Raw genomic sequence first — 14,205 nt, 5'->3', positions numbered from 1 at the left:
TCACATCTACACACGAGAGGACAACCAACATGAGCAGTCACAAGTGGAAAAGGGAGAATGAGGGCCATTTACTTCTCATTTCTAAAACTCACAATGAGCAAGAACTTTAAGCTGGAGTATGGAGACAGAGTAATGAGACCAAGCAGGCTAGAAGTGATGTAAGGAAAACCTTTCTTAAGTTTCTTAAGATAGAAACCACACCTGCCTCAGCCATGCAAGTCAAAACTGTCTCTAAAAACATTGACAATCTCAGTGTTTGTTTCTCTTCCTACCAGTTTTATGTCAATATGTTAAAAAGATAGCTGCTAACTCTCTCTTCATGGAGCATGTCATCTGTCAATGACTCTTACAGACAAATCTCAGATTCTTGCTTTCTCAAAAGCAGCTGAGTGGGAAGCCATGAACTAATACCGAGTGTGAGGAGGATTTTCTTGATAGTGTGCCGATTTGGCCAGAAGAATAAGGTGACACAGCCAAACTTTGCTTTCTTCAACTTTTTCCAGGGAACAGCCCTGTTTGCTCCCAACTGAACACCAGCTCATAAAACCTATTTTTGTCTGGTGGCACTAGAGCATGTGTGGTTTATTGGGATTTCGTTTGGATCAGAGTGAACAAATAGAGGTGAGAAGAAGGGAAGACACGGATTTGAGGATTATTATGTAAGAAAAACTAAGCACATGGTATGACTGACTGAGTAGATGTGGAGGCCCAAGAAGGAGAAGAACTCAATGAGGCATCCAGGTGTTATAACCTGAGTGGTTTATAAACAGAGAAAACTTGACAAAAAATATAGCCCAACAAGACAAATGAGAATGACTGTTACATGCATGGAATTGTAGAAACAAGTATGCTCAGCTTTGCCATATTGGGGTAAAATATGAAGCTCATCCCTTTTTAAGAAATTAAGTTAATTGACTTAGAGAGGCTCCTGCCTCCTGAGTGTTGACTCTCATGATAAACTACTCCATCACAAGTATGATAGGTACTTACAGAAAAAAAGTGGAACAAATAGACAATTCCTCATAAGTCCCACTTTGGGGTTTTCCTATGTAACACTGCTGCATGTTTTTTGCAGCAGTGAGTTTTACATTTTCCATGTGAATTAAGATAGATAGTTTTCACAATAAGCCTATGAGACAAGAGCCCACATCATGTCCATTTTTCTTATAAAGAAAGTGCAAGTCAGATCTGGGAGCCACATGCAGCCCAAATGGACCTAGAGACCTTGTCCTGATCCTCTTGCACGTACAGCCTCTGCCCTCTCAGGCTTTGCCTGGTCCTGGTGATGATGTGGAAAATTAGCAGTCCAGCAACCAAGCACAGCCCTTCCTCCCTGCTTGAAATTCACCAGTTATCTAAATTTTGCCTGATTCCAAAATCAATATTTCAGAAGCTTAATGTTACACATGTTTGCCATGAGAAGCTCTATATCTAAGTATTTATTGCCAAGAATCTAGGAACCCCAGAGCCTACTGGGATACCAACTCACCAAAGGCATGTTTAATTAAAAAAAAACTCTACTGTCAATTCTCACTGGAACAGCATGTTTCTCATGGTTTGTCTCTGCATCATCCTGGGCCTCTAAATATATAATGAGCTCCTCAATCACCTAGATGTTTGGTCCATACACATGCATGCACATACACACAATTGCCTGTTTTTTCATTTTTACAAAGCCAAGGTCTCCAGCCCGGTTCCAGGATAATCTAGGCCCTGGTACTATGCTTAGATGATCTGCTTGTTTAATCGCTATGATGAGTTTGTGGAAACCCTCTGATTAATAACTGACAATTGCTTTTACTTAAGGTCCCCAAAACCCATCAAAAGTTCTTATAGGCCTGGTCCTGGTTACTCATACCTGTAATCCTAGATACTCAGGAAGCTGAGATCTGAGAATAGAAGTTCAAAGCCAGCTAGGGTAGAAAAGGCTGAGACTCTTCCAACAAACTACAAAGAAAAAGCCAGAAGTAGCAAGGTGGCGCAAGTGGTAGAGCGTTAGCCTTGAGCACAAAATAAGCTCAAGGACAGCACTCAGGCCCCGAGTTCAAGTCCCAGGACTGGCACACACACACACACACACACACACACACACACACACACACACACACAAAGTTTTAATAATGTTGATCCTCAACCTTCTCAAACGTATTTGACTTTCACTGAATGTTCATTTTTCAGAACTTAGTCTAATAAAAGTGAAGAATTTGGGGATGATACATATTCCCCAGAATAAAATTACTAGTGGCTTCATACCCACATAAGCAAAATGATCAATTCAAGCAATTTTCTCAAGACAAAACAATGCCTTCCCATAGATGACAGAGCCATAGACAACTTGGCATGACCACTTCTTGAATTAGCAAGTAAGTCTTTAGATTTCTCTTACTGTAGAGACCCTACATAAGAACAATTGTTAAGTAAAATGTGCAATTGTGCTAAACATTTATTAGAAATCCTTCTTTGGTGAAACTGAACTCAAATGAATAACATAGTTTTTTTATTGTGAACATCAGCTAGAACCATCTAACAGTTCAAAATGTTTATATTAAATGCCTACACAACCAAAAACATATTCCAAATAATGGGAATATGGAAATGAAGACCCTATTTCAACTCAAGAGGAAACATTTAATCATACCCATTCAAGTATTGAGAGTAAAGGCAAAGAAGACATAAGACAGACAGGCAGGAAGCAAGGAAAAATGGAGGAAGGAAAGATGGGAGGGAGGGAGGGAGGGAGGGAGGGAGGGAGGGAGGGAGGGAGGGGGAAGAGAGAAACAAAACATAGGAAAGAAAAAAGTTGAAAGAAATAATATTGGTCAGGACATGGGAAAGTCAGAAGCTATTACATTGTTGGTGGGAATATAACATGGTGTGGGGACTGCTTTCTCTGCTCCGGCTCAAATGCTTATTCCTTTCTCTCTTATTGCCCTCGTATCGTCTTCTCCCCCAACCCTCGGCCTGCAGGTCTGTCAGGGTGAGACGTAGGGGCGTCTCCGTCCTGGCTGCGCGCGACCCGCGTGGCAATGTGACCGTTTTCCTACCCACGGACATAGACCACGGAGTCAGCTTCTGAGAGCGAACTGACTTTATTGAGAAAGGGACAAGGGTAGATGATCCGGGGGAAGGGGGTTGGCCAGGATTCCCATAGGCCAAAAGGCTGTCACTTGACCTCCAAGGGGCTGGTCACTTGACCTCCAAGGGGCTACGTCACTCTGAGCGTGCCAAACCAGGGCGGGGCTGGTAGGTGCCAGGCTGGCTGCCAGCTAAGTTGGGGGTCTCTTTGCCCGACCGGTTTCTCCGGATTCCAATGTAGAGAGGATGGAAGGGCTGCATTCCCCAGCTGGGGGAGGTGCCTCAGGCCCCTTCCATCTAGGGGGGAAGATGGACCCCAACAACATGGTGCAGCCATAATAAAAATAAATTTTAAAAAAGTGTAGAGGTTTCTCGAATTATTAAGTATAGGAATATCACACTATATAGCAGCTCTTCTGAATATATGCATGAAAGAATTCAAATCAGGGCCTCTGAGATTTATATTTTCATAAAAGCACTATTCACAATAACCATAAGTAGAAAGAAATCAGTAATAGGGGGCTGGGAATATGGCCTAGTGGCAAGAGTGCTCGCCTTGTATACATGAGGCCCTGGGTTCGATTCCCCAGCACCACATACATAGAAAATGGCCAGAAGTGGCAGAGTGCTAGCCTTGAGCAAAAAGAAGCCAGGGACAGCGCTCAGGCCCTGAGTCCAAGAACCAGGACTGCCCAAAAAAAAATAGGTGAATAGATATACAAATGGGGTGCCCATTTACCATGGAATCATATCTTGAAAGGAGAAAACATTTCACAGAATTAGTAAGCCTTGAAAACTTAGGGTAAATGAATGAAGCTAGTCAAGAAAAAATGATGATTGTATGATTCCACTTATCTGAGGTACCTCGAATAGTCAAATAGTACTGTCGCATGAGGATTTACTATTTAAATGCTTTAATGTTTAACATGTTTCCATGTGGAAAGATGAAAATGTTCTAGAGGTGGGATTTTTCACTTAAAGCCAAGCAACAAACTTGATAGTGGTTGAAATGTTAAAATTTTTTTGTGATGTATTATTTTACTACTACACATAAAATTTCAAGCAGAAATTTTGTCGACATGTGAACAAAAAAATGACAATTTTAATGTTTAGATAATGAACTCTGTGATAAGACTTCTCTGGACAGGGGACTAACAAAGACTTTCCCCAGCCCCCACCAACAAAGCACTATGACTAGGACCATACATGTGGTTCCTATGAGACTTAAACTCAAAGCCAAGAACACACAAAGAAAGGAATCACAATCAGGATGGCAGAGGATCTGAAATAAATCAGGACAAACTTCTGGGGCCTAGAGGTCCAGAAAAGGATCCAGTCTTGACTGCACTATCAAAGTAAATCTTCTGAAACATTTTCAACCAGTCTACTCAAGTTCACTGTAAGTGGCTCTGGTGACACAATTGCTTTTTCTGGAATTAGGAAATAATTTGGACATAACAGTCTATGGACATTCCTGCCCCAGCTGTTTTGAACTGGGATTCTCATATCTCAGCCTCCTGAGTAGCTAGGATTACAAGCATGAGCCACTGCCACTCGTCTTAGCTGCCTAAAAAGCCTAACAAGGATGAGAACGATGCAGATTTCTTAGGCTTATGTCAGTAAGGTCTTCTTGAAAAGTTTTGAGCCTAATGTAAGCTAATGGAACTCTCACAATCTTGGTTGCATCAATAACTGAAATTATCCATGAGCCATTTGTGACCAACTTCTTTCTTGTTATTCACACATTTGACTCTAGCTTCTTGGGATTCCAAATCTCTTAGCAATAATTTAACAGTGACACCACAATGTCTCATTAATTTTCTAGCAAGAGTCAGTTTCTTGTGATTCTTCCAGCCTGTTATTCATTCTTTTTGTTGTTGTTGTTTTCTTTCTTCTTGATAGCTATCCCAAGTTATTGTTTCTCATGTTAGAAAATACAGCTGGATGATTGCAAATAAGACCTCAACTTGATTCAGTTTTGTTATGTATATAGAGCAGTCCTTATTATCACGCAATTCTCAAAATATTTAAGGTTTTTAGTGTGTTTATGTGCATGTGTGTTTGTGTGCGCGCATGTGCGTGTGTGTGTGTGTGTGTGTGTGTGTGTGTGTGTGGTGATTTCATTCCATGGTGCCCTTGTTTTTCAAAGGCAAAAACAATACAATATTACTTAGGTTTGTAAAACCAACCAAGTAAAGGTATTATAAAGAAGACTAGGACCACTAAGAATCAATTATCCATTAAATCTAAATGAAGTTGATGTTACATGAAAACAATTTGCATTGTCTGTTTATGAAAGCTCTAGGTAAAGTGAATGATTGAAGAATCCATTTGAGTGGTTTTGCATAGGCTCTATAGTTTCCCTCATTGGTAATATTAGTAAATGTCTAGGATAGTCCTAACAGATGATCACAACAGCTCAACAGCTATGTACATATGATCATATAAAATTATGCTAAATGAAATGATCTTCAAGTTACGGAAGTAATAGTTTGTCACTGTTGTTATTTTCAATGTACTATGTGAAATTATGCTTTTTTCTTCCCTCTGGTTTATCTCCTGCTGTCACTATATTTGATTTTGGTACCCTGGGTATTATATATAGGTTTATCTGAATTAGGGAAGGGAAGAGGAACATCAAAATGGTGAGACAAAGGGTAAAAGACGAATCAATGCAACATCAATACGTATAAAACAATATGTTGTAAACCAACTGTACAACTGGGCAGGGAGGAGGGAAGGTGGAAGAAAAATGAAGGAGGAGATAAGTTTGGCAAGAATGTACTCACTACCTTAGGCATGTAAATGTAACCCCTCTCTACATCACTTTGACAATAAAAATAAAATATAAAAGAAGAGTGGTTTTGTGGGTAAAACAAATATCTTTTTCAGGTATAAAACTTACCTTTGCATTGTATTCAATTAGCAAATATTTACTAAGATACTATATCTTAAGAATAAATATAATGTGGATTTCTGCCCCGAGTTGTTTTAAATTTTATGAACTTGAAAGCTGAATAATACTGGATTAATTAATTCTAATATAAATCACATGCAACCCTTAGAGGTCACACGAGGTTGAAAAACTAAAGTCAATTCTTAGACAGTTAAGAGTGGGTTTAAAATTACCTTGAAAAACTCCTAAGTCTTGCCTAAGGTACAATACATATAGTTTCATAGAATACATAATATACACTTTATCCAATATATGAAATAAAATAAGAGCAAGTAAGCAAAATACTTTTTTCATCTATCTGTGTCTGTCTGTCTGTCTGTCTATCTATCTATCCATCTATCTTGTGGCGATTCTGGGTCTTGGACTCAGAGTATGGATATTGTCCCTTATGTTTTTCTACTAAGGGTTGGTATTTTACCAATTGGACTGAAAAATAAATTGAACTGCAAAACTCTTGCTAAACTATACCTTTGGTTAATTGGTATAAATTAAACTCAATGATACAATCCTACCATAGAAAATTAGTATCATGAATAGAGTGTAAATTGAGAGCTAAAACTTGATAGAACTTGACTCTTGTGGCTTCTTTGAAACAGAGTAAAAATCCTCAGGTGTCCCCTACTGGTGAGGAAGAGGAAGTACACCAGGATAGAATTATCAACTTCTAAGCAGCTCACTCCTGTACTCCTAGCTATTCAGGAGCCTGAGATGTAAGGATCGTGGCTCAAAGCCAACCATGATAATCAAAAGAATTCAGAGACAAAGGACAAAGAGCGAACCAATGCAACAGTGATACTCTCAAAACACTATGTTGAAAATGATCTTTACAACTTGGGCATGGGAGGGGATTTGGGAGTAAGGGAAGGTGGGAGAAAAAATAAGTAATCACAAATTATTCAAAGACAGCTCACAGGCACAGGATAAGTGATGCTCGATCAGTACAGCTTAAGCAAATATTTCAAACCTTAAAGTACTCTGAAATCTAAAACACTTTCCTACCAGGTGTTCTGGATGCCTGCATTTTAACCAATTTTGTAAATATTTACTAAACATTTTTTGCATAAAAAGCACATTAAAAGTATGTTTATATTGATTTTTCTTTTGATTTTATTGTTCTGTTAAAAAGAACACAATTTTTTTTTTTTTTTTTTGGCCAGTCCTGGGCCTTGGACTCAGGGCCTGAGCACTGTCCCTGGCTTCTTCCCGCTCAAGACTAGCACTCTGCCACTTGAGCCACAGCGCCACTTCTGGCCGTTTTCTGTATATGTGGTGCTGGGGAATCGAACCTAGGGCCTCGTGTATCCGAGGCAGGCACTCTTGCCACTAGGCTATATCCCCAGCCCCACAATTATTAATTAGATAGCACATTTGTTTTACAGATAGCATGCTAAATGTATAGTACTAGGGACAAATCTGTAACTGGATATCAATTATGGCAGTATAAAGAATGAGGCACTCCCTGCCTCATATACATGAGGCCCTGGGTTCGATTCCCCAGCACCACATATATAGAAAACGGCCAGAAGTGGCGCTGTGGCTCAAGTGGCAGAGTGCTAGCCTTGAGCAAAAAGAAGCCAGGAACAGTGCTCAGGCCCTGAGTCCACGCCCCAGGACTGGCCAAAAAAAAAAAAGAATGAGGCACTCTTATTTAACCAAGTAAAAAGAAGTGCCAAATAATTTTCATGGTAGGAATGAATTATTTGATGAATTTCTTTATGGAATTTTTTAATGGACGGTCATACAAGAAAAATATGTTTTAGAGACGAAAGCTGGCCCAAAATGGTCCTGCTAATTCTTCCATTCTACAATAGGACTCTGAAAAATGTTGGTTCAAGATGGCAGTCTAGAATCCACTCTACTATGTTTAAGCTTCTTACTTAGCACAAGACAGTAAAGATAAAAATGATATGATTTCATCAAAATTCTTAGTAGAGCCACAACAGACCCTTGATTTCAGCCACCTAGTCCTCTGACTTGGTAAATTCTGTAAATGATTTGCAGAAAGAAATCAGGAAATTAGACAATAAAAATAAAAACTACTACTTCTGGAGATTGTATTCAAAGTATCCAAACTTATAGTTCAAAGTAATTAAAATAATTTTAGTGACGAGTCCCATGGTATCATTTTGGGAAACATGTTGATACAAAAGCCAGTAGTTTAATAAGGGTTGAGGAACTGTGAGGGTCAGATTTAGGAGAAGACATTCTCATGAGTATACAAAGAAGATAGTGATTGGGCAATATGAACATAGCCTTTTTATTTTACTTTTTATTTTTATTGAAAGGTGATATACAGAGGGGTTACAATTATGTAAATCAGGTACTGAGTATTTTCTTTTTGAACAATGTTACCCCTTCCCTTTTTTTCTCCCAGGTTCTTCCCCCACCTCCCAAATTGTATTGTTCATTTCCAACATAGTTTCTAGTGAGTATCACTGCTGAATTAGTTTTCCCTTTGTCATAAAAATGGTGGGACAAACAAAGACTTTTAAAGTGAAGGAGTCTGGAGTTGATAAATGGATAGTAGCATGCCTGCCTAACAAGTAGAAAGCCCTCATTGCAAACTTCAGTACCAGCCCTCTAAAAAAGTAAAGGAGTTTTATTCAGTTGTAGGACAGAAAATGTGTGGCTCTTAGTAATAAAGAGCAAAAACACTTTTAGTGAAACATTGAAGATGTTGTCTAGCTCAGTATTAAAACCAATGGGTCCAAAGCCCACAAAGTGAAGTGTCATCAGATATCATTTTCTTTGCGTAATAGTCCTCCTTCTGCTACATTTTTTATGATCCAATAAAATGTTATTTAAATAATATTATTTCAATTTAAAATAATTATTTTTAAAATAGATATCCACAAAGCCTGCTTAAAATAATAACTTGGCCACACACAGTGACTCATTTCTGTAATCCTAGCAACTTGCAAGGCTAAGATGGAGTGGATCACACTTTAATTTCAGCCTAAACAGCACATTTGCAAAAGTCCATCTCAACCAAGAAAAATATAGGCACAGTGGTTACGCAACTGTCATCCCAACGATCCAGAATGTTTAAACAGGATTGCTGCCTAAGCCAGTTTGAGGATCTATTAAAAAAGTAACAAGAACAAAAAATAAAACGCTCTAGAGGCAAGACTCAAGAGGGAGAACATCTGCTCAGGAACTGTAAATCCCTGAGTTCAAACCTAATACTTCCCAAAATACCAAGAATAACTCAAAATTACAATTACAAGAGTTTTAGGGAATTGGTGCAATTCCTGAAGAGTTTGTCAGACATTTTTCGTGGCTAACCTCTTTATTTTAGATTTTAGTCCAAAATGATTTTCTCAGAAAAGTCTATCCTGAGCCTCCCACCACCAAGACCTTTTAATAACTACAATCATCATTCTTTCATATTTGCTTGGATGTCAATGAACAGCACCATGACATACAACGTTCTTTAAGTTAATGACTAAATTCTTTAGCCCATATATTCCTGGTATCTGACAGATTCTTTACAGGATAAAATATTTTCTGAGTGAATTAATAAATGACATGTGTTTAAGTTCCCTCAGGATACAAAGTCTGGAAGTTTTCCAAAGATCTTAATACTCTGTTTTGGCACATGAACTATTTAGGATCTAAAATGTGCAATCAAAGAATGAGCTATAAGATCAAAAGAAAACCATTTAAACTCAAAACTCAGCTGTGTAATACATTTAAACTATTTGGAAAAACCTTAAAATTACAAATGGAAATCTGTGGTGATGGCACTGTTGTAGCAATCAAGATACTATCTCAAATCTAAATCCTTTTTTATCTAAACGTACTGTGCTCTATTGTGAACCAACTAGGCAGTTATTCTATCCCTAGGGACAGAATAACTTCCCCTTGCTTTTACCTTGCCTTTTCTTGGTGCAATTGATGCTAATGTCTAAATTATCAAATAGATACAAGAGTTACATATTTCATACATAAGCACTTTAATCATAATCACTGATCTGGATCTAAGGTGGGATGTTTAAGCAAAGATAAATAAAGTACAAATATTGACAGGAAGCAACTGGGATACATTTGGCAAAAATGTTTATTGGGGGCTGGGGATATAGCCTAGCGGCAGGAGTGCCTGCCTCGGATACACGAGGCCCTAGGTTCGATTCCCCAGCACCACATATACAGAAAACGGCCAGAAGCGGCGCTGTGGCTCAAGTGGCAGAGTGCTAGCCTTGAGCGGGAAGAAGCCAGGGACAGTGCTCAGGCCCTGAGTCCAAGGCCCAGGACTGGCAAAAAAAAAAAAATGTTTATTGGATTAATAAATTATTATTAGATAGTTCTCTCTGACTTAAGCAATTTGACAAATACAATAAAGGCACATAAGGCATTAGATTAATGCCGATGGTTTAATTGAGTGCATACCCTAATCTTCAAATTATTTAATTAGATCTACACAATATCCCAAGATGAATGCAGCTTAATATCTTCTTTCCATTTTTTCTTTAACATAACTTAAAAGAATCCAGACTGCTAAATTGTGAGTTACTGTAATAGTTATTATGGCTTGAAAGTATGACTCCAAATTTAATTACCTTAGTGATATCTAACGTGTTTATTTACACAGAAATCAGTCAGCCTGTTGACCTATTTCCTGATTGCCGACTTTGTGTATCTACAGTTACATAAGAATTTTTATTAAGTATATTAATGACAATAACCAGTTAATTTATAAATTTCCCTCTGACTAGAAACTGAATTCCTTAGGGCAAATGTAATGCATAAGGGTCATTGACATTCTGCACCATATTGCATGATATTGTGATTTATTTAACTATTACTAGCATCTTAAGGACTTTTTTTCTTAAAGAGCTGACCTTATTCCACTATGTTCAGAATAAAATTCTTTGAAAGATTTAATTCTTTGACACATCTGTTCACCTTACTTTGTGACCCAACAAAAGCCCATCATGCTAAACATGCATGAGACTTAAAAGAAAGCATAATGGTTTAAGTTAAGTAGATAACTTCATTTTTATTAATTATTTTTTAAATTATCTTCAAAAAAAAAAAAAGCTACTGAAAAAATTTTATGCCGGGTGCTAGTGACTCATGCCTATAATCCTAGGTTCTCAAGAGGCTGAGATCAGAGGATCATGGTTCAAAGCCAGCCTGGGCAGGAAAGTCCATGAGACTCTTATCACTGTTAGAAAACCAGAAGTGACACTGTGGCTCAAAGTGGTAGAGCACTAGCCTTGAGTGAAAGCAGCTGGAGGACAGTGTCCAGGCCCTGAGCTCAAGCCCGATGACCAATAAAAATAGGAAAAAAAGAGGAAGGAAGGAAGGAAGGAAGGGAGGGAGGGAGGGAGGGAGGGAGGGAGGGAGGGAGGGAGGGAGGGAGGGGAGGGAGGGAGGGAGGGAGGGAGGGAGGGAGGGGAGGGAGGGAGGGGAGGGAGGAGGGAGGTAAGTCCTTGATAATCTATCTCTGATCAACAAAAAAGAAAAGCTGGAAGCAGAGCTGAGGCTCAAGTGATAGTCTTGAGCAAAAAAGTTCAGGAACAATGTCTAGGCCCTGAGTTCAATCCTCCGGACCAGCATATAAATGAATGAATGAATGAATGAATGAATTATTCTTTCCCGTGACTCCTGCATATCTCTTGTCACTGTATCGTCATCTATAGTACCTTCTTCCATTTCCTCACACTCATGCAAGTGTATTCAGTTGTATATATGTGCAAGTAACACATGAGAAATTTCCTAATTTTCCTTCTTTTTACAGTGTTTTTATGATGTAGTCTTATGAGAAAAACCTATGAGGAAAGCAACTATCTATTAGACCCAGAAAAAGTGAGAGGAAGATTCAAGCTAATGTAAAAATATTCTACCAGTGTGAACTTGGCACTGGTGGTTGATGCCTGTAATCCTAGCTACTCAGGAGGCTGGATCTGAGGATCGTGGCCAGCCCAGGCAGAAAAATCCGTGAAACTCTTCTCTAAATTACTCAAAAAAGAAGTTCAGGGACAGTGTCTGGGCACAGAGTTTAAGGCCCAGGACCTGGAAAAAAAATTACACACACACGTATATATAATATAAAATAGACATATAACATATAAATATTTAATATATGTATACATACATAATATATGTGTATACATATACGTGTGTGTGTGTGTGTGCATTTTACCAATACATGACTCATTTTCTTGAGGGAGGGTGCACACTGGAGCTTGAATTCAGGGCCTTGACCTCTCACTTGGCTTTTTCTGCTCAAGGCTAGCACTCTACCACTTAAGTCACACCTCTACTTCTGGCTCTCTTTTACTAATTAATTGGGGATAAAAGTTCCATGGACTTTTCTGGTCTTGCTGGCTTCAAACTGTGATCCTCAAATGTCAGCTTCCTGAGCAGCTAGGATTACAAGCCACCAGCATCCATGGCATGACTGATTTTTATGCAGGGAGATACTCATGTGCAAATTATGTAATTAGCTCATTGCACATTCTTAGCTTATACCTTATCTCTTAATAAACTGATACTGCTAACAATATTGTGATGAAATGTCACTCCATCTTGTATAAACGTCATACATTTTTGGGACCATTTCTCTACGAGAACAAGCATGACAAGCAGTTTATTCTATTGATATATAGCTTTTCATTTCTACAGGATTTCAGTGCCTAAGATGAACACAGAAATTTGAGAACCTTCCTTCTGAAAATGAATAATTGCTGTTGTGCATGAACATAGATTTGTTAAAATATTCTGAGAAAATTATTCAACTCATTTTCAACTCACTTATTACAGTCAGTACATTAGTTCAAGGACTTTCTGTTGCACAATGTTGAAGGCACATTGAGAGCAATAAGGGTTGCTTCACCTTAAGATGGAATTGGTATTTATGACTTCCAGTTTATTTCCTTAAAAAGATTTCTAAACTAACATGTGGTGCTAATACCTAAGTTAAATAAGCCTACTTGTATACAGATTGATTGCAATCATAAACTGTTTCCTCTATAAAAATACTGTTAATCCTTAGAGTACAGTAGACTCATAAACAAACACCTGTGGGTTATTTGTTTTGTTTTTCCTCTAGTTGGAAAAAATGGAGCATTTACTTTCATGAAACTGAGCTAAGCATTCAGACTAAATGGATTTAAACAGCAGAGCCTTTTGTTCTCTATAAACAACAGGAAGACTGCAATAGACACATACAAGAACAAGACCAATGGAAAGAAAAATAAATTGCAACATAAATACTAGAATTTTATTAATTTGTCCATCCTAAAACTATCTTATTTCCTTGTCATGGAAAAAGCAAACAACAGGAGAATTTATGGATTCAGATTATTTTGTCTTGTACTTAGAACATGTTTGTCTTTTGTATGTTTCAATGCCTTATCAGATACAATAACATCATGATATGGGGTCTATGGGCTAGCTCATCTCTAGCTAATCCTTGAATAAAAGAGCAAATTTCTTTTTAAAATTTTCATTACTATCTTCAAGTAGTTGTACAAGGAGTGCTATTTAACAATAGTTTCGTTTATGAATATATCTTGATCAATGTCACCCCCTTTGACATTCTCACCCATCCCTCCTCTATTCACCCCTTCCCTCACTTTAATAATTACATGGAATGTACATTGATTTCTTGTCTGCATTTTACCATTCTGAAAAGAGAATCATTCTTTTCTAGCACTTTCTTACCACATAACTAACAACAATATCATCACATTTTCCCCTCTCTGAAAGCTCATTGATTAGATTTTGTTTCAGAATGAAAGCATATAATAGGCGAGGCTTGTCCCAAAGAGCTCAAGTAAATTACAAAACTATAATTCAGTCTATCTTTGTTTCTGTGCCTTATCTGTGTTCTGCTCAACTGTATCCCAAATGAGAGCAGCCTTGTATGTACAATGGCCTTTTGTGCTGTTCATCAAAAAGTTAGTATGTCTTGATTTCAGTGGTTTTGCAAATAAGGAGGCCCGGGGCAAGGAAATACAAATTAGGAAATAGAAACTAAAACAATTTCAGGTTTAGTGAGGGCTTACATAGTACAGCCAAGGCTAAATATGCTCCAAAACTCTGTTTTCAAGTGCTGATTTTACTCTCATTAAAACTTACATAGTGGGCTGGGGATATAGCCTAGTGGCAAGAGTGCCTGCCTCGGATACACGAGGCCCTAGGTTCGATTCCCCAGCACCACATAT

This window comes from Perognathus longimembris, chromosome 19 (assembly GCF_023159225.1).
Source record: "Perognathus longimembris pacificus isolate PPM17 chromosome 19, ASM2315922v1, whole genome shotgun sequence".
Classification (NCBI taxonomy): Eukaryota; Metazoa; Chordata; class Mammalia; order Rodentia; family Heteromyidae; genus Perognathus; species Perognathus longimembris.
Note: the sequence above shows the minus strand (reverse complement) of the source record.